At 47.1% G+C, this 19628-nt stretch overlaps 1 protein-coding gene across 1 annotated transcript in view; it reads left to right on the top strand.

The window, feature by feature from the left end:
• The window catches only part of ADAMTS20 (ADAM metallopeptidase with thrombospondin type 1 motif 20), a 1033120-nt gene that overhangs the window by 223010 nt on the left and 790482 nt on the right, over window positions 1-19628 (top strand). The window lies entirely within an intron of this gene.

Raw genomic sequence — 19628 nt, 5'->3', positions numbered from 1 at the left:
CAGAATAGGTTGTTAACCAGTTATATATCTGCAAACACATGAAGTACCCAAAGGCTTCTCTCACAACAGTTCCAAAATGTACACAGACTCACAGTGTGATTCTAGACAAGCAAAACTATCCCTTGGACTTTATCAAAACATATTTACTGATCTAGAAAAAACTAAGGTGACTGCACACATTCCACATATTTCAGTACTGCATTTTACTTTTAAAGTCTAACTCATTTTGCAAATACATAAGCAATGTCTATTTTCTAATTCTATAAAAATTTGACAACAAGAAAGGTTTTTAAGCACTTATGTGTCTGCAAACACATGAAGCCAAACAATGCTTCTCTCACAAGTTTCCCAAATGCACACTGACTCAGTGTGATTCCAGACAAATAACAGTATCCCTTGCACTCTAGCAAAACACATTTAGTAGTCTGGGACAGGGTGAGGTGACTGCACACATTCCACATATTTCATTACTGCACTTTAGAGTACAAGCCTGACACATTTAAAAATACATAAGCAATGACTGCTTTCAAATTCTACCAAAACCTGGCAACAGTATAGGCTTTTAACCAGTTATATATCTGCAAACACATGCAGTACCCAAATGCTTCTCTCACAGCAGTTCCACATTGTACACAGACTCACAGTGTCCCTTGCACTTTAGCAAAAAACATTTAGTAGTGTGGAACAGTTGAGATGACTGCACACATTCCACATATTTAAGAAGTGCACTTTACTGTGGAAGCCCTACACATTTTACAAATACATAAACAATGACTGGCTTCTAATGCTACTAAAACTTTATATCATTACAAGTTTTAAACCAGTTACCTGTCAACAAACATATGAAGTTACCAAATGCTTCTTTCACAATCGTTCCCAAATTAACACAGTCTCACAATGTGACTCTAGACAAGCAAGACTACTCCCTGGACTTTACCAGGAGAAACACATTAATCTTATTAAAAACAACCACACCACGTACAACCCCTCACAAATTAATAAGTTACCGCTCGCAGCAGTGACTTGTTGGCTCGCTATTTTTTTAAACGTTTCTTGCCCTCCCTTACCTAGATCTGCATTCCTGGAGGCCCAGGGGAACTTGGACAGAGCGCGGGACTGCGAGGACCAACAGCAGTAGCGCGAAATCATCGGCCGCAGCTGGGGACTCTTCCCGCCCATTCCTGCCTGTCTCCCTCTCCACTCGCAGCAGTGACTTGTGGGCTAGCTGTTTTTTAAACGTCTCTTGCTCTCCCTTACCTGGATCTGCATTCCTGGAGGCCCTGGGAAACCTCGACAGAGCGCGGGACTGCGAGGACCAACAGCAGTAGCGCGAAATCATCGGCCGCAGCTGGGGACTCTTCCCGCCCATTCCTGCCTATCTCCCTCTTAACTGCTCGCGGCCCCCTCTTCCCGGGAGCCGCGCGCAGTAGTGACTTGTGGGCTCGCTGTTTTTTAAACATTTCTTGCTCTCCCTTACCTGGATCTGCATTCCTGGAGGCCCTGGGGAATCTGGACTGAGCGCGGGACTGCGAGGACCAGCAGCAGTAGCGTGAAATCATCGGCCGCAGCTGGGGACTCTTCCCGCCCATTCCTGTTAGTATTTTGCCTCACCCATTATCGTGGGTCGTGTGTTGGAGCACGCCGGGAGAAGCCCGGGACAAGGGCAGGACCATCTGAGGCTGTCCTAGGCCGCTAGAGGCCTGGCTGGGCCTCCCCCCTTAAACTCCAGATCTGTAAAGTGAGATTTTAAGTGTTAACCCCTTTTAGCCACTTAATGTATGTCTTAAATGTAGATCTGGTTATATGGAAATTTGATGTAGCCCCCCTTCTTCTGTTCATATTACTGTTTTTACATTGTGTTTTCGGAGCTCTCATTTAAATGGCGCTTCGCTCTGGGGAAGGTAGAAAGGCCACAACTACTACTATTGGGGGACAGTTACTGGAACGCTCGATCAGTTTATTACTAGGGCCGCTGTAGTACTTGAAAAAGAGATTGCCTTAACTGAGAAATGACTCTCTTTTGACCTTCTATTTGCTAAACGTTCGTCACTGGGCACTATTAGGTCTGCGGTTACACCTGAGTTATTGCGGGAAAATTTAGTCATTGGAGACCATAGCCCGAGTACCAGTTTGATGTTGGCAGGATCTGAGGGATCTGCGGTTTGTTCCCTACCGAACACAACTACTGGCAGTTCTCCTCCTACAGGATCTAGGCAAAGGGAATTAAATTCGCCATCCTTAAATAGTTTGCCCAGTACAAACTTAATTCCTAATTCACCAGTTAGTAAAAGTACCAATGCTACACAGTTGCTGGGCAAAAGAAAGAGAGGTGGTGGTCCCCAAAAGGGAAGGTTAGCCAAAGTATCTAAAATCACTAGACCAATCCCCGTTCCAACTTCTACCGAACATCCCCCTAACACCCCTATTAGTACTCGACATCTAAGTCAACAGCCTGCACAATGTGCTGTAAATGATATTAATGAGGGTTTTTTTTAGCACAAATGGAACAACTAGTGAAATCATTGATGTTACCACTCCTGGAGAGAACTAAATTAATTAACGCAAACCTGGAGAAACTTGAAAAAATAGTAACAGCAAATTCTAGTATGTTGAAACAGGTAGTGGAAGGCTTTGTGGGTTCCAACTCTTCAGCTTCCCATAGCCAGGTCCCTGGACACAGCAGCAACACTGAGGATTCTCCCCTAGAAGTAATTAGTAGTGCCAAAAATCGGAGTACTCTGCCCTGTGCCGATGGGTGCACAGATCGGAGTAAATCTCCATGCCACATTAGGGAGGGTGAAAAGGGGATGGGAAAGGAGGTAGGAAGTCGTCCTGCAACACACGACCAAGTAGGAGAGAGGCAAACACAAGGGAAAACCACACTGGGTAAAGAGGGTGGAAATATGCGGTGGCACTGTATTGACCTTCCCCCAGAGTCAGTACCGTATACAGTAATCTTGGCTGGAGTTCCCAGGATTAGTAAGGAAAAGTTGGAAACTCAAAGAGAACTGAGAAATAAGGTCTCTTACTGGTTAAACAGGAATAGAACGCTCCCAGCCTGTATAAATGCAGAAATCCTAAATGTCACAAGGGTGAGCTGGGTGGGTCACAGACAAAAGGACATAGAGGGAGATTGCATAATAGTAAACTTTAGAGATCCTAGGGTGGTCAAGTATATATGTTACGAAGCAGGGATCAGAGATGTGGGAGAAATTCAATCGCTTGATCTTAATTATTTCTATGCTTGTGCTCCCCCATGCCCAACAAACTATCCCCATAACGGCTTCATAAAGAGACCATACAGTTTTAACTCTTATGATAGGGCCTCACCTCACCTCATCCTGTCAAATCGCTACGAGGTATTCTCAGGGTTAGAGGGGGTGGATTGACTTGAGAACAAAACTAGAGGTTCTATAGCGGACCAGTTTTTGGGTGAGGAAAAAGCAGGAGGAGGCATTCGCAGGTTGGAGGAATTGGATAGTGGAGCGATGATTTTTGATAATGAATCTCCAGGGTCTAGATTGGGTCCTAGTCATCCCCCAGGGATAAATCCAGTGTACCTTGGGGAGACTAGTCTGGTGAATATTATGGGAGATTGGAGGGATAGACAAAGTTCAGAGACATTGATCACAGGGCCCCCCGATTGTGGGACCTTAACCGAGGGAAGGAAGGTTCACAGGATTAAATCGCCGGTTATGGTTCATAATCAGACTAATAAAAAGGATGATTTCCATAAGGTGAAAATAGTCTCCTGGAATATAGCAGGGTTAAAAAGTAAAATATCTATTGCTGAATGGTCGGAACTGGTGAACAACCATGATATCCTGATTTTCCAGGAGACCTGGGCAGTGGATCCTATCCCTCGCCTTGGGTATTTAAATTTCTACAAACCAGCGATAAGAGGGAAAAAAGGTAGATCGTCCGGAGGTCTAACAATCTGGGTTAGGCAATCTCTAAACTACAGGCCCCTTGAAGTTGAGGTGGAAGCCCTGATATACTTGTTTTGAAGTGGAAATGGCCCAATTATTTAGAGACTCTCATTGTAAATGTGTATGTCAGAGGCCATCCGGGAGGGCGGGGATCGGGAATTTCTAATGAGCTGGATTCCCTTTTTAACACTGTGGGGTTGGACGGCTATGGGATTGTGGCAGAGGATTTTAATTGTACATTTGAACCCTTAAAACATGAGGGGGAACATATTCTGGCAGAGGAGGAAGCCCAATGGAATATTCCCCACCTTGATTTGAATCCAATTAAGAAGTGGACAGAAGCAGCCCTACAGTGGATGGACTTCTGCCGGGAGTGGGGTTTGAGAGCAGTTAATTTGTCATTCTAACTCAGACAAAATTGGTAAGGCAACCTTTGATAACGGTATTAGCTCAAGCCGAATAGATTACATCCTTATAAAGGTCGAGTATTGGTCCATTCTTGAGGACATTATAATTCCTGATCGTCCAGAGAGCGATCATAACCCGCTCTTACTGAGTCTGAAAATAGATGGGGGACTCAAGAGAAATAAACCAACCGAGTTTGTTACCACGGAGGCTCTGCTTACCAATGATATGCGCAGGGTACGGTGGGCCAGGGTAATCGATGATCCTTCAACCCTAGATAAGATCTCCGACGATGTTTCCCACACTCTGTGTGCCCTGCAAGCACTCCATTCCCAAGAAGGAATAAATGAGATTATTTTACTTCATGAACAGCTTTTCAGGGAGTTTAAAGCCTATTTCATAAAAAGCGGTAAACCCACTAAGATGCCTTCCCAATTATCAGGGAAATCATGGTATAATAAATAATGCCGTGATGCCTATGGCTTACTGGGGCTAGCTCTAAAGTCTCGAAATACCCTGGATATTAGGAAGGCAAGGCAAGCCTATCGTAACATCCAAAGCAAGGCAAAAAAAGAATGGGATGACCAGCATTGGCAGGAGCTCTTTGAGGCTAGTAAGTTGAAAAACCAGACTTAGGGGCCAATTAGGATTGCGGTGAATCCGCATCATCCGGGCCGGCGGAAGCCACCGCCGGCCCGGAGGATGCATATTCACCGCTGCGGTGCCTTCAAAGACCCCCGCTACATTAGGATGGCTGGGGGGTCAGCGGCGGCCGTGAAGACCGTCTGCCGCTTTTCCGCCGCGGTCGCCTTCCGACCGTGGCGCAAAAGCTCTAATATGGTGGCGGTGTCTATCAGACATCGCCAGCCATATTAGGATGGGGCAGAAAACATGCTTTTCCACGGCAGCTTTTCCGCCGTGGAAAAGCATGTGGTCCTTCGTGTTTGGAGGCCCTTTGCGAGCCCCCAGGGTTTTGGGGGGTGGGGGGTGCACAAGGGGGGTACCTATGGTACCCCCCTGCTTTGGCATGCACAGGGTGGCAGGCACCACGCGGTGCCTGCCAAGTTGTGCATGCCAAGGCTACACATGCATATTTTACAATGAGGCGGGCGCTGCTTAAAGCAGCACCCACTGCAATGTAAAATATACGGGATGTGACCGCCAGTGTGGCGGTCACATCCTAATTCGCATGGAGGGAATGCCGCTGCCCCTGCGGGCGGTCCCTCCACCTCGGGGGTGGCGGACGGACGCTGGTCCGTCCGCAATCCTAATAGGCCCCTAAGTTCTGGCATATAGTTAAATGGGGGAACTCTGTTAATTCACAAGTCCCTGCAAATCATGTGTCTCATGCGGTTTGGGTTGAGCATTTCCAGTCTCGGTTTAGGAGACTGGAATCAGAAATAGATATCCCTAATGGTGATATTTTTCCTAGGCCATTGACTCCCTATCAACCCCTATTGTTTGACAAGAATGACATGGAGGATGCATTAAGTAAGGTGGAAAAGCACCAGGAATAGACTGCATCCTGGCAGATCTCTTTAAACACGATTTAACAAATTGGGTGCCATACATTACTTTTTTAGCTAATGCCATTTCGAGGAGGGCGGGTATTCCGGATTCTTGGCATGGGGCTGAGATCTTGCCCATATTTAAAAAGGGAGACCATTCTGTCCCAGGGAACTATCGCCCAATAAGTTTGATAGATGCTATCCAAAACGTGTTGCTAGGATGGTACTTGCAAAGAACCAGAGCTGGATGGAATTTGAGGATGTTTTATCTCCCCTACAAGCTGGATTTAGATCATGTATTAGTACGATTGAACAGGTCTTTAGGTTTATATTAATTTATTGGAAGGTTGTTAGTCTGAGAGGTGGCACTATTTATGCCGCCTTTGTAGACCTCAAGTCTGCTTTTTATTTAGTCCCCAGTGCCAAGCTATGGGATGCATTAAGAAACATGGGGATGCCCCAGGAACTTTTATATCTAGTAATTATGTTATATGAAGCAAATTTTGCACAGGTCAGATGGGGCAAACAAGGGCAGGTTACGGAGAGATTTCCGGTGTCTCGTGGTGTACGCCAAGGATGCGTACTTGCACCAACCCTGTTTTTGTTGTTCATTAACAGGGTTGTGCAGCACTTTGCAGCATTTCCAACTGATTCACCACCCCTAGGTGGCACCAAGTTTCCGCTACTTATATTTGCGGATGACACCTTAATATTGTCAAAAACCCAGAAGGGTCTCCAGGCTGCCCTAATTAAATTTGAGGAATTTTGCCACATTAATGACCTAGAGGTTAATGTAGTAAAAACGAAATTCATGGTTTTAACAAAAAATAGAACCTGTGGTTGCAAATGTTACCATTAATGGCTCCAAATTAGAGCAGGTAAACGTCATGACATACTTAGGGGTCGTTTTGGAAAGTAGGCTAAGCTGGAAACCCCATATCGATACTCTCTCCCTTAAGTTTGCGCAGTTATCGGGGTGTTTAATTAAGGAACAGAGAACCTCTCTAACTAAAAGGGTAGGTCCTGCTTTGAAAATTTACAAAGCCAAGATAAGTTCAGCGATCTTGTAGGGCGCAGACCTCTGGGCTTTTGCGGACCTTTCCCAGATAGTTAGACTCCAAAATAAATATATTAGAAACCTAGTGGGCCTCCCTCCTTCCAGTGCATTGAAGCCCTTGTTACTGGATTTGGGCTTCCACGCTATTGATGATGAGGCACGTTTCAAACCAGTGGCCTTACGGAGGAGAATCTGGACTACGCCGGAATTGGCACTTTTTGCCAAAGAAATGTTGGATGTTAGATCCTTGGTGGGCTCGGGTAATATTCCCTGGTTTAAAAAAGTAAGATTGCTCTTAGAGAACATGGGTTTGAGCAATCTATGGTCTGACCCGGCTAACAATCCTTTTTCATTAAAAAAGGATTTTAAGGCATTATATTGGTTGACAGTACGACAAAAACATATTAACGTGATAAACACCTCCTCTCTGAGTGGTAGGTTCCTGGAGCATAAACTCGATCCATCTTTAGAAGACTACTGGGATATAATTACTAGGAGTAATGACAGGAAGCTTTACCACCAATTTAGGGTTGGCTCACTCCCAATAAGATCCTTTACAAAAAAATGGAAGGGACAGGTGAATGAGCTTTGTCCCTTTTGCAAGGACATGCCCTGCCTATCTTGCACCCCGAATTAAATGGCTTAAACCGATTTGTAGAAATATGGGAACGCGGGTGGGGCTGGAGACTCTAAGGATTATGAGGGCTGATACAAGCGAACCAGTGGTAATTGCACTAGCAAAATTCCTGGGCTGGACATGGATAATCAAAGTCAACTACTTAGATAAAGGCCAAACAGTAGTCATCTGAATTGTTTTAAAACATCTTATGAGCTCGCTATTAATCGCCTATATAAATTATCTGCTGTTTTACCGTGGTAGTTGCACCCTTTTTGTATATTACATTTTGCATTTTATACTGGAAAATAGTTTTTTTATCATCTACTGCTATGCCTAAGTATTTATTGTTATGCTTAAACGTTTTAAAATCAGTGTGCAATAATTTAAAGGTAGATGTTAATGTATAATTTTTATGTCTGTCTTTTATGATGAATTAATCGAAATAAAGACGTATAAACTGAACTGAATAAGTTACCTTTCAAATTGATTTGTAGATTAAGAAGTATGTCAGTCACACGCCAGATTTTCTTATACAGAATCTATGTACTGTGCAGCTCTTAGCAAAACCAAAAAATCCAAACTTTCACTCTCAGTCTGCACACATATACATGTAAATATCAAATCACATTGCTTCCCACATTAATTCAAAAGCTAACACGGATTTCTATTAGTTACACATTTCAGCCCTTTCCATATGACATAGGTTTGAACCCTACCCCCAATCTGCTCACTGCCTGTTACCATAGTAACAGTTCATAGAACACTTAACTGAGCACACAGGTCACAAATTCAGCACTCAGTGTTGCTAATCCAAACAGCACGTGTGCTTGACTTTTCAAAATATCACCTTATCTTATGTGTTGTTCCTTTCAAACTGTTTTTTTCTTAACCAATACGAAACATGCTTTTAATAAACAGAAACATGCAACCTACTTTTCAAACTAGAATGTTCTCAAACAGCCAATCATTTCTTTTCTTTTTTCAAAACAGCATCTTATCCACTATTTTAGAAAAATCTCACTTCTCAAACTGCCATTTCACATACAGACACCTTCTGAGTGCATCCAGACCTCTCCTCAAGATGCTTAGAGTTTGGATTGTGGGGTACAGCTATATTTTCAGGAGCCAAAGGTATGCAGAAAACAGAGGCATGGACAAAGACCTAGCATTGCCAAATGTAGACATTAAATGGATTGGACAGTGAGGGTTAAAATGGCACCAATTGATGGCATTGGTTAAATCCTTTTTGCATCTCCAACACCCTGACCTCATAATTGTGCTCTGTGGTGGCGATGACCTAGGCACTTTGACTGGGGTAGGTCTGGAAATGCTTATGAAGGACACCTTTACAGAATTTGTGTCACTATTCCCCCAAACTGCCTTTGTCTATTCTAACATATGCCAAAGGCAGAAATGGAACTGGTCCAGAAAATTTGTCCACAGATTGAGAAAGGTAGGAAACATGTCAATAAATCTGTTTCTGCTTTTCTCAGAGATTATAGGATGGGGTCCATTTACTACAACAATCTGCATTTTAATATGGATGGCATCTATAGGAGAGATGGTGTACATTTTACAGATGAGGGTAACAGAGTCTTCCTCATCAACTTTAGACTCTGCATAGGTACTTACTTGTAGGTACCAAAATCTCTCAATAAACCCAAGGGCTCTTTTTTGCTTGGAGTCACGCACCCAACATGTGAGAGTCGTGCACGCAGCGCATAGAAGTCGTGCACCAAACGCACTGGAGTTGCGCACCCTACACGTTAGGAGTCGTGCATTTATCGCGTGCACACCAGGGGGCCGCACTAAGCGCCGTGCTAGGTGCCCGACTCCTAATTTTACAGTAAATAGCCCCTATCGCTAATTTCCATTATCTCCGGGGACCCGGTCCCCGTGGGCTTATATAAAACATTGGGGACTGTGGGGGGAGCCCCAATGCCCTCAGGGTCCCAGCCAGCTCCCCACGTCCTTCGGGAGCCGGCATTGCTTTTCCACATGGGGAGCTGCTAACATGCAGCTCCCCATGTGGATAAGCAATTTGGTTTGGAATTTAAAAGAGAGAGCAGGTTTCCCTACTCTCTCTTTCAAAACCCAAACCAAGTTTGCTATGGGAGGGCGGGAGCCATGAGACTCTCGCTCTCATTGCAAACAGCAGTGTGCCGGCTGTGGGCACCCTGGGACAATGCAGGAGCCGGCCCTGGGGGGTGGTGGTCCCCAGGGCCCACAAAGGCTCCAGGGGGGGGGCCCGCGGCCCCCCTCCCACAATACACCAATCCCCAGGGGTGGTGGACCCCGGGGCTTGGGGGGCCGTTGAGCCACCCCACCCACGTATTTTGCTGGGGGGGGCCTTAGAGTCCCCCAACCATTTATTTTGTGGCCCGAGGGAGTGGTGGTCCCCGGGGCTGGGGGCACCTCTAGGCCCCCCATAAAATGTAATAATTTCCCCCCTGGGGGGCTAATTAATAAAGAAGCTCAGTTTTAAAAAAAATTTTTACCGCAGGATCTGCGCACCCTGAGTGCACTTTGCCGTTTAAAAAAAAATGTGGGCCCTGGGAGTCCTTGTCGGGCATCCTAAGAAGGTCTAAAGGGTCAGGGTATTTCTACCCTGCCACTTCTTCAGCCTCGCATCTATTCAATTAACATTCAGCGCGTGATTGGGATGGTGCACTTATCTATGGCCGTGGTAGATCCGCGCATCCTAAGCCCACCGCTCAGGATGCACGGATCCACCGCTGCCGTAGATATATATGTACTTTTAATTGTCATTTTCTCAGGAACAACTGAACAGATTTACACCATTTAAGCAAAAGGCATGAGTCTGAACTAAGGAATACCTATTTGCCAAATTTGGTGTAATTCCGTTCAGCAGTTCGGGCTGTAGCCGCGATGAACGGTTCCTATGGAAATTTGCAAGGGGAAAACACGTTTTGGGACCCCTCTTTTTTCTCAGCCCCTGCTTCACAAATCACCCCAAGACTTTCATGATAGGACCGAACCGAAGCTGGCCATTAGTTTTGAATATTTCGCAAAGATTCGTCAACCGGCGCCAAAGTTATTCCAAATAGAATGTTGCGGATTTCCTATGGAAAAAAGGTCCTAACTATAACTACCTACTGGCGACCACAAGTAGGTAATTAATGTATAACAAAAATGGGCACTTTCCAAACACATAGTAAATACCATAATATTTTAAGCAACAATATGTTAAACATCAATATTATTGTTAAGAAACATAAACTTACTCTCCGTGTTTAAACTCTCATTATTTTTGTACTCAAGATATTTTGATTTCGATACTATGGTCAAACAATATTCTATAGTTGATATTCAGGAGCCATAACTCCCTTCCGGTAATTACTCTTATCTTTCATCTTTCCCTATTTATTATGGTTCTGATAGTTGCACTTTCCAGAGAACAGTTGTGTTCCGGTTCCCCTCTACAGACAGTCCACCTTCTGATTCTACTTTCAGACAGGACACAGCAGCACTTACATTGGGCTCTAAAGTGACACTCACACGCTATACCATTGTAACATTCACTGGTTATAATACAAGATGGTATGACTTTTCCAAGTTCTCCAGTTCTCATTTCCTTCTAAGAAAATGCTGACCATTTCTGCCCCTTTCCCATTCCCAAAACTTTTGGTGTTATCGGGGACTGACTGTGACTGACCTGACCACCTGGAATCTGCATGATGTAACTTTGGCCCGATTACGTTGGTGGTCAGACGACCGTCCGACTGCTATCGCAATAGGATTGGGACCGACTGACAAGTAGGTAGTGGTCCCACCCACCAAATTTTGGTACAGAATTCATGTGGGTAGTCAGAATCATGGCTTTTTCCATTGCGGCTTGTACTGTGGCCCGAACATGGCCCCAACACAAGCCACAATGGAAAAAGGGATTTTTTGAAACATCCATGTCCCGTGTGCCAGGCACCATGTGGTGTCTGGCTCACGGGGCATGTTTGTTTGGTGGGCCCGGGCCTCATGGCAGAGGCCCAGGGGGATAGGGTCCCTGCTAGGGGCCCACAAAATCCCTTTCCAACAGCCTTTCCGTGGCAGTCAGACCTCCATGGAAAGGCTGTCGGAAAGGGACATCGTAAATCTCTTTGGCACCACCCCTATTGTAGGGAATACGATCCAGCCGATGAGCTCCCTGAGCCAGTCGGAAGCATTGGTCAGTCCCTCCAGCCAATGTGGTCAGACCAACCACATCATAATGCCCCAGTCGTTCGACTGTGCTGGATGTTGGTCGGACCACCACCGGCAGGTTGTCGGTGGCGGTCAGACCGACAATCTAATGAGGCCCTTTATTTTTGATCTGTTGGTGTATCCACAAAATTACTAAATGCTGTATATATATATATATGTCCACAAACACTGCACTTCATGGTTCTCAGCCTTCAGCGTCGGTGCCAGCAAGCAACAGCAGCCGCTGCTGAAATTTGACAAAGGCTCACGCCGAAACACGTTGTCCTTATTTTGGTGCACAATAAAGTATTGTGCCATCCTCTGGTGTGCCGCATCTTGTTTTCATGTCCTATTTGGGCTGCACAATGAACTCACTGCAGTAATACCGAAGTACCACAAATACCAGCAGGCTAAGCGGTTAGCCACGCCCACTGGGGCAGGTATTTAGAAAGAATGAAGGTGCTTTGATTATCGTTTGTGCATGCCTGAACCAGCCAAGCCCCAGATGAAGTGCAGAAGCACAAAACGCGTCGGTCGGAGGCTGAATTTGATGATGCTTGTGCCATGCTTTGACTTTTACTCGACAATCTTGATTAAATATTTAAAGCCTAACTTACCTGTTGTTGGCCCTTCCATTTTTTGGGTAACCTTTTGAAAAAAAAATATATATATATATATATATGTATATATATATATATATATATATATGTATATATATATATATATATATATATATATACATATATATATATATATATATATATTCTTTTTATACGCTTAGTTTCAGTTTTGTTCTTTGTACGTCCTTAGCTGGGAATTACAGTTTTCCTTGTACCGTGCTGTTTGAACCCCACAGTTGAAACCTGGTAGGTTTCTCTCTTCCCGTTACCTGAAAAGAACCACCCATTTCATCTGTTATATTACAATTTTCCCTGTCTGCCATTCCATAGGTTACTTTATGCTTTCACATGACATGTTATTCCTCTATTTGCGCAGTGTTATGTTCTTGATGCTGTTTCCTTAATTTTCTTGGTGCTTACCAAAATCGTGCGGGTATAATATGTCTATTTCTCTCATCAATAATCATAACAGGCTTGTTGTGATCCTCTTTCTACTTTTATTTGGGTTCACACATATTTTTATTGTCTTTGAAATTAAGACACTAATTAGTGAGTTGATATATTGTTTCATTATTGTCTCCGTTATTTTTGCAGCCCTGATAGTAAGTATTGATGAAACACATGTCGCCTATCTATCGGAATGCAAAAGAATATTAATTCCATTTGAAGTAAATTGGGAGTTGACTGGGGACAGGGCCGAACTGGCCATAGCGGGCACCTGGCAATCCCCCGGTGCGCTGCACGGGTGGCGGCCAGTTTTGGCAAAATCGCCCGTGTACCATATGGCCGGGATGCCTGTGACCCCCTCCCAACACAATCCCCAATGATGGGAGACGGATGCAGTTCTGAAGTTTTGGAAGGCGGGAGGGAGTTACCCTCCCGGCCGTATTTATTAAAATATGAAACAAAAGTAAAACATTAAATAAAAGTTTCATATCATGTACAATTTTAATTTATTACATTTCGATGAAGACATGTTCATTGGCTAACCTTAACAAATCTCTAATACAGAGGTTTTCCTAGCCGAGTCTAACATCCTGCAAATGCATACTTTCTAACTTAAAATTGTACATCCTAGCATTACGGGCCAACGGCAAGGTCGCAACCGGTGTCAGATCCCTACTACCAAAACTCTCACCCTTACGGTGTGAGTAGCGCATGCGCAGAGGACTCTTCCCTCTGTGCCAACTCCAATTTCCCTTGTCTTGTTGGGGGCCCCCCATTACTCGACGCCATCTTAAAGGCCGTCCGAGGACCCGTGTGAGGTGTCTGTAAGAAGGCAGCGTGGACTCCCCCTCCCACCCCACACTGTCTACCACATCCGCCGTCGCGGATATCCGGGCCCCGGGAAATTCGTAGGAGGGGCATATAACCGCCTCCTCCCCTGGAAGGGGTCTATGGCCGTCTTCCCCTAGGCGACCCATACTTAGTGGATGCCGCCTCCCTGGGGGAGGGGCCAATGGCCGCCTCCCCCCAGGCGCTCCCATCCATAGTGGGTGGCGCCCCCCTCTAGGGACCTTGAAATTACTGCTCACCGATCATGACCTTACCGCCACAGGCGGGATAGTTGACCGGCTATCCGGCCCCTCCACAAACTCCTCCCAAAGGTCATGCTTTCTTAAACCCCTTAGCCATGCTGTGAAGTCTCCTATGAGTAAGACATTCCCCTCCCGGGACAAGTGAACCCCATCCTCGAGATACATGTGATCACCCCGAATACACCCATGCGGAATACTGTGCAACTGTGCTGAGCGAAACAACCTACCAATTTTGTTGTTGACCTTTTTTACTGAATGGTTCAGTGCTGACACCGAAAGGCCCCCCCGCCATACTTTCCTGGGAATCATATGGGACCATGCAATCGTGCACCCCGGGATCCTTTTCGCTAACCAGCTAACGGTGGACAAAACTCGCTCGAGTAATACTCGCCTACCGAGTGTCACCATGTCGTTGCCCCCCAGGTGTACTATGATTACAGATGGCGGTGACCTCTGCCTCCCTAACAGTCCCTCGATAAAAGATTCGAACTGGTCAATACAGAGCCCGCCCCTTCCGTGGAAGGTCACTCTGTGCCCGTATTCCCCAGCTGCGTGAGTCGCGTCACCTGCTTTGAATACGTCCCCGGCCCGCCTCACATATGAGTGGCCCACGACCCACACCATTCTCTCCTCAGCCGGTGATCTCTGACCGCTGGTCCCCAGGTGCCGGGTCGACTGCAAATTCCGCCCGCAAAACATGCTCGCGAAACTGTAAATCAAACAGAAGACAAGAAGCGTGAGTGCATGTAACTTGACTTCACAACATGTGCAACCGCACATACCTTTTGAAACAATTCGAGGACCATCGTCCCAACAGTTTCACCTCATCAGCACTCCGACCCCTGGCTGTAGCCTCAGTAGCAGCCCCTATCCTGAAGGAGTGGGTCCCAAAATCGCCCGGGTCCAAGCCCGCCTCTGCGATTGCCAATGTTAACACCCTCTGAAACTGAAACCTCGTCAGTGGGGTGGCATCGATGTGTCTCAGCAGACTCCCACCCCATGTATCCGCCCTCAGCGCCAGATATTCCTCAACGCACGTTACCGGGCACATGGGGGACCCTTGCATGCGCTGGACCACAACACTGTCTCCCATAGCTGTCTGGTCAGTCTTGAACTTAGCTACTGTTACCACCATTGAATCACCACTAATCAGGATGTGATTCCTACACAAACCTCCCCCCACATCGTTCTTATTCCTTGCTACCAGTTCGCTCACTCGCATAGCCCCATGGAATGCTAATGCAAAAGCGGCCCGGAACAGAACTGCCTCGAATTGGGAGGAACATGTCGTGGGTAGTATCGCCATGAGCAGGGACAACCTCCCTAACCCAATCGGGCGTCTCTCGTCTACTCTCCGACCCTCAAGGCGCTGCCAGCCGCGAAGGGCTTTCTTTGCCAAAAAGGAAGATGTCGGGTCCTTGACGCCATGCACCTGCGCCATGAATGAAATGACCGCCCGGTGCCTATTGGCCGTTGCCACTGATCGGCCTTCCCTATGTAAAGCTACCAAAAACCTCAGGAAGCAATCCTCCTGACCCCATGTCTGTTCCCCTGTTGGACCCAAAAATGCACAATAGGAACGAAACGCTCCTTCGTATGCCTTCCTTGTCCTGGGAGCTAGGCTTACTGCCACGAGGTCTGGTAATCCGGGGCACCGAGTAGCCAGAGTACTTCGGGGAATGGTGCCGCCGCTAGGTCCGCAGTAGGTAGATAACCCCTGAACGCCTGCATATGTGAACGAGAGAGTGCATCAGCAGCATGATTCAGTACCCCCGGCACATGCTTCGCCCTGAATTGTACATTTAGTCTCATGCAAATTAGTACAATTTCTTTCAGCAATCTCAATATCCACTTGCAGCGTGCTGCCTGATTATTTATACATTCAACAACAGTCATATTGTCAGACCAAAATACCACTCAAGGAAACCAATGTTACTGGTGAGACCGCTGGTGTGCCACCATGTCGGCCATGTTTGCGCCGACCAACGATTGCCGAAAAATGGCGCCAAACCCCACGCTCCCCGCAGAATCAGTCCACAAATCTAGCTCGTCCGAAGACGCTGGCGGCTTGTTCCACACTACTCGACCGTTAAAGTCCGCCAGGTATGCTAACCAAATACGCATGTCCTGGCGAACCTCTGAAGATAGTCTTGTGCGGTGATGTCCTTCTTTGAGACCGACCATAGCCTGCGCGATAGAGCGTGAAAAGGGGCGGGCCATTGGTATCACCCTAAGGGCAAAGTTAAGCTGACCCACTGCCTGTTGCAACTGATGCAGGGTCACCTTCTCCTTACTAAGGCACAGTTCCAGGGAAGCCCTAAATTTCGCTATCTTCCCCACCGGCAAACGGAAACATCCCTCCACAGAATCGAGCTCCATTCCCAGAAACTCGAGTGTAGTAGATGGTCCCACCGTCTTACCTGGTGCCAATGGCACCCCGAATTCCCTCATGAGGATGCAAAACTCCTGTAGCGCCTGCGCACATGTTGTGTCGCCGGCTGCCCCCAAGAACAGAAAATCATCTAAGTAATGCGTAACATGGCTATAACCAGTGGCTTCAGTGAACGCCCACTCCAAAAAACAACTGAATTTCTCAAAATAGGCACAAGAGATGGAGCAACCCATTGGCATGCATCTATCCATGTAGTAACGTCCCTGGAATACAAAGCCTAACAGGCGCTGGTCCTGTGGGTGTACCGGGAGCAACCGGAATGCCGACTCGATATCTGACTTCGCCATCAGCGCTCCGGGCCCCAGGCGATTCACATGGTGACGGCATCATCGAAGGATGCGTACCGCACCGAATAAACTCCTGGGTCAATCGCCTCATTCACCGAGAGACCCTTCGGTGCTGACAAGTTATGGATCATCCTGAACTCCCCTGGGTCTTTTTTGGGGACTACTCCCAACGAGGAACAGACAAAATTTGCCACTGGAGGGTGCTGATATGGGCCCGCCACCAGGCCTAGTAAAACCTCTCTTCCAATCTTCTTCTCTACCACCGCTGGATTATGCCGAGTCGATAATTGGTTTCTACAAAGTGATTCCCCACGAAAATCCCCCGCCGGGATGCGGAAACCATATAAAAATCCGTTCCTCAACACCCCAGCGGAGACATGATCAGGGTATTTGTTTAGCCGGGGGGTTATTGCCATGATATCAACAGGGGTAGGTAACGGTACATGGTGACCCTCCTCAGTCTTGTTTGGACCCTCCCTTACCTCCGACCCGCCATTTTTGGATCTGCACGAACTTTCCGGGTGCGAGGAATTCCCACAACCCGCACATGCATGCTTGAACTTACATGCCCCCTGCGGTCTGGAGCAGTTGCCTCTATTAAAGCTCCAACAGACCCCCCGTATTCCCCCATTCCCACCCGACCTTGGCTGGTGATCGCCACCGGCGCCCGCTCGAAAGGGCACCGCGGGCTGTTGGCGGGAAAACCCCGACCCATTCCCACCTGACGAGGACGTCTTCGTTGCGCCCGGCAGGAGCTGCTTCTGCCAAGAAATCGAGTCGAGACAATCCCACGTAAGAGATGAATCGAACTCTTTGGCCTTACGGAACTTCATATCGTAACCCATCCATTCATTACCTTCATATGTTTCATAAAAATCCATTATTCGTGCCTGGTAGCAAGACAATTCAGACAAAACCTCGGGCTTACGTTCCCCAATAATTGCAGTAAACATCGCAAAGGCCTTGGCCCAATTTGTTATTGTCTCATCCACCCTGAAGCCCGCCATCTTGGCTCGCCAGACACTCGGGTGCCACAAATCTTTCTGCAGTTTAGCATACTCCGTCTCGCGATGGTCAGTTAAAAGAGAAAACATGTTAAAGTACTTGTCTGCCCAAATTAACTCTTTCGTGGCCAACGGGATATGTTGAACCACTTTCTCCCGTCTTGAGGGCAATGAATCCCCCCCCGCCATTGGCAATGCCTGCTTACCCGGTTCAGTTGAAGTTCCTGCTGATTTTTCCACGCCAGCTGCCGGTCCTTCCGGGGTTACCTGTGGGGGGACAAGAGGGATATTCGCCTTTGCGGCATCTCGCGACTGCCGCAACTGCTGTATTAGTAAGCTGGCCTCTGCGGCTGTGTCTCCAGGTGCCGTAGCACCCCCTGTTTTCTTGCCGAGCCATGCGGCCAACTGGGTGGCCAATTCAGGCGGCATGTCCTCCTCGCTAGCGGGCGTAATCACAACCGGTATCGGCTGACCCGCGTCTGGGAGTACCGGGGCCTCGACTGGAATAGCAGGGCTAACCGGGGGTACCTCGGGGACAGGGACCTCCCCCCTTGGGGCCCTATTCCTGACATGCTTTCCCCTACCCTCCGGGGCAACATCCGGCAATGCCGGGCCTATTACCTTCTTCGGTCTACCCGGGTTGTTCATCGCAGCCATCTGCTTCTTCATGTTCGCCATATCTCGCCCAACGTTTCGTTCCATCTTCGTCATTCTGCTAATCAACATCCGGAGCATCTGGTCAGTCTCGGGCTTCTTTCCTGCCTTTTTGCCAGACATCCCTTTCGATTATTCACTCCAAGACGAACAGAAACGGTCCTAGGTCTTTTAACCTTGAAGGCGCTGAAAGAGAAACACAAGAATTACAAATTCTCAAAATTGCTCCTTGTTCCGTCGAGGGCTCACGTGCAACGCGTCGAGGGCTCACGTGCAACGAGTGGGTGCAGCTTCCAAGCACAGGAACAAAAGGATGCTTCTTCGGATTCCCGCTCTCTTTATTCCTCATCGGGAGGGCGTGAACCCTCCGCTGGTACGCCTTCTGGGCGTGGCCATCGGTGTAGGTGTCTAGGATAACCCCTCTTGGGCGGGAAAAGGCGCGCCCCGGCTACGCCGCTTTGGGCATACCAGCCGTGACACGCCCCCACCCCCCCCCAAAATGGTTTCCCGGGAGGATCTAGGCCCCCAACCATACGTTCGGGGGGACCGAGTGGTCGCCCCTTTCCAAAATCAGCCGAAAACCGGCCCCGGTAAAGAGCTCGGCGGCACCTCCAACCTCCCCCCACCCCCTCCGAGTGGGGAGGGGGGGGGGGGGCCGAGTCCTGACCTGACTGGAGATATACGATAACTCGCAGCTGCTATTTCCTTTTTTAAATAAATTATTTGTTCTCGCTATAAACACAGAGCAGGAGGCGTACACATTCTTGGTGATACTGCCCTGTGTGCACCCCATGGGGGATGCTCATTCTGTTTCAAACTTCTGTGTTATGGCAGACTCTACTTCCATATTTACAGAGTACAAAGAGATGACTGGTTTTCTAAAAGCTGCTGAAAATACAGCTTACTGGAGATTTTTTAATGGGATGGGGGAATCTATGCCGGATATTCAAATGCGCCAAAGTTTGACCAGCATAAGTCCATTTGACTAGGCACAGCACAGAAACATCTACGAATCACAAAATTAATAGAAAGTCGACGTTTTCATGATGTTAATAACACCCCAGAAAAGTAAGTTAAAATAATAAAGCCACGCCGAGATCAATGTATACTTGTCGCCCTAAGGCTATGTAACTGACACAGCAAGAACATACACGTATTGCTTATTTGAGAGGTATTTTTAGACTGTTAATACTGTATCACATTGTTTATCAATCAACAAATCAGAATGTATGTACGTTGTTAAAATGGAAACACATAGATAGCATGTTCCTAGTTTATGATAATGAATTGGTATTGCTTATGACAACTTGTTACTGGGGCAGTGTTTTCTAGACAAATCTGTGCATAATTGTCTAGGA

This window comes from Lissotriton vulgaris, chromosome 1_1 (genome assembly GCF_964263255.1).
Source record: "Lissotriton vulgaris chromosome 1_1, aLisVul1.2, whole genome shotgun sequence".
NCBI lineage: Eukaryota > Metazoa > Chordata > Amphibia > Caudata > Salamandridae > Lissotriton > Lissotriton vulgaris.
Note: the sequence above shows the minus strand (reverse complement) of the source record. Positions and strands in the feature narration are given on the sequence as shown.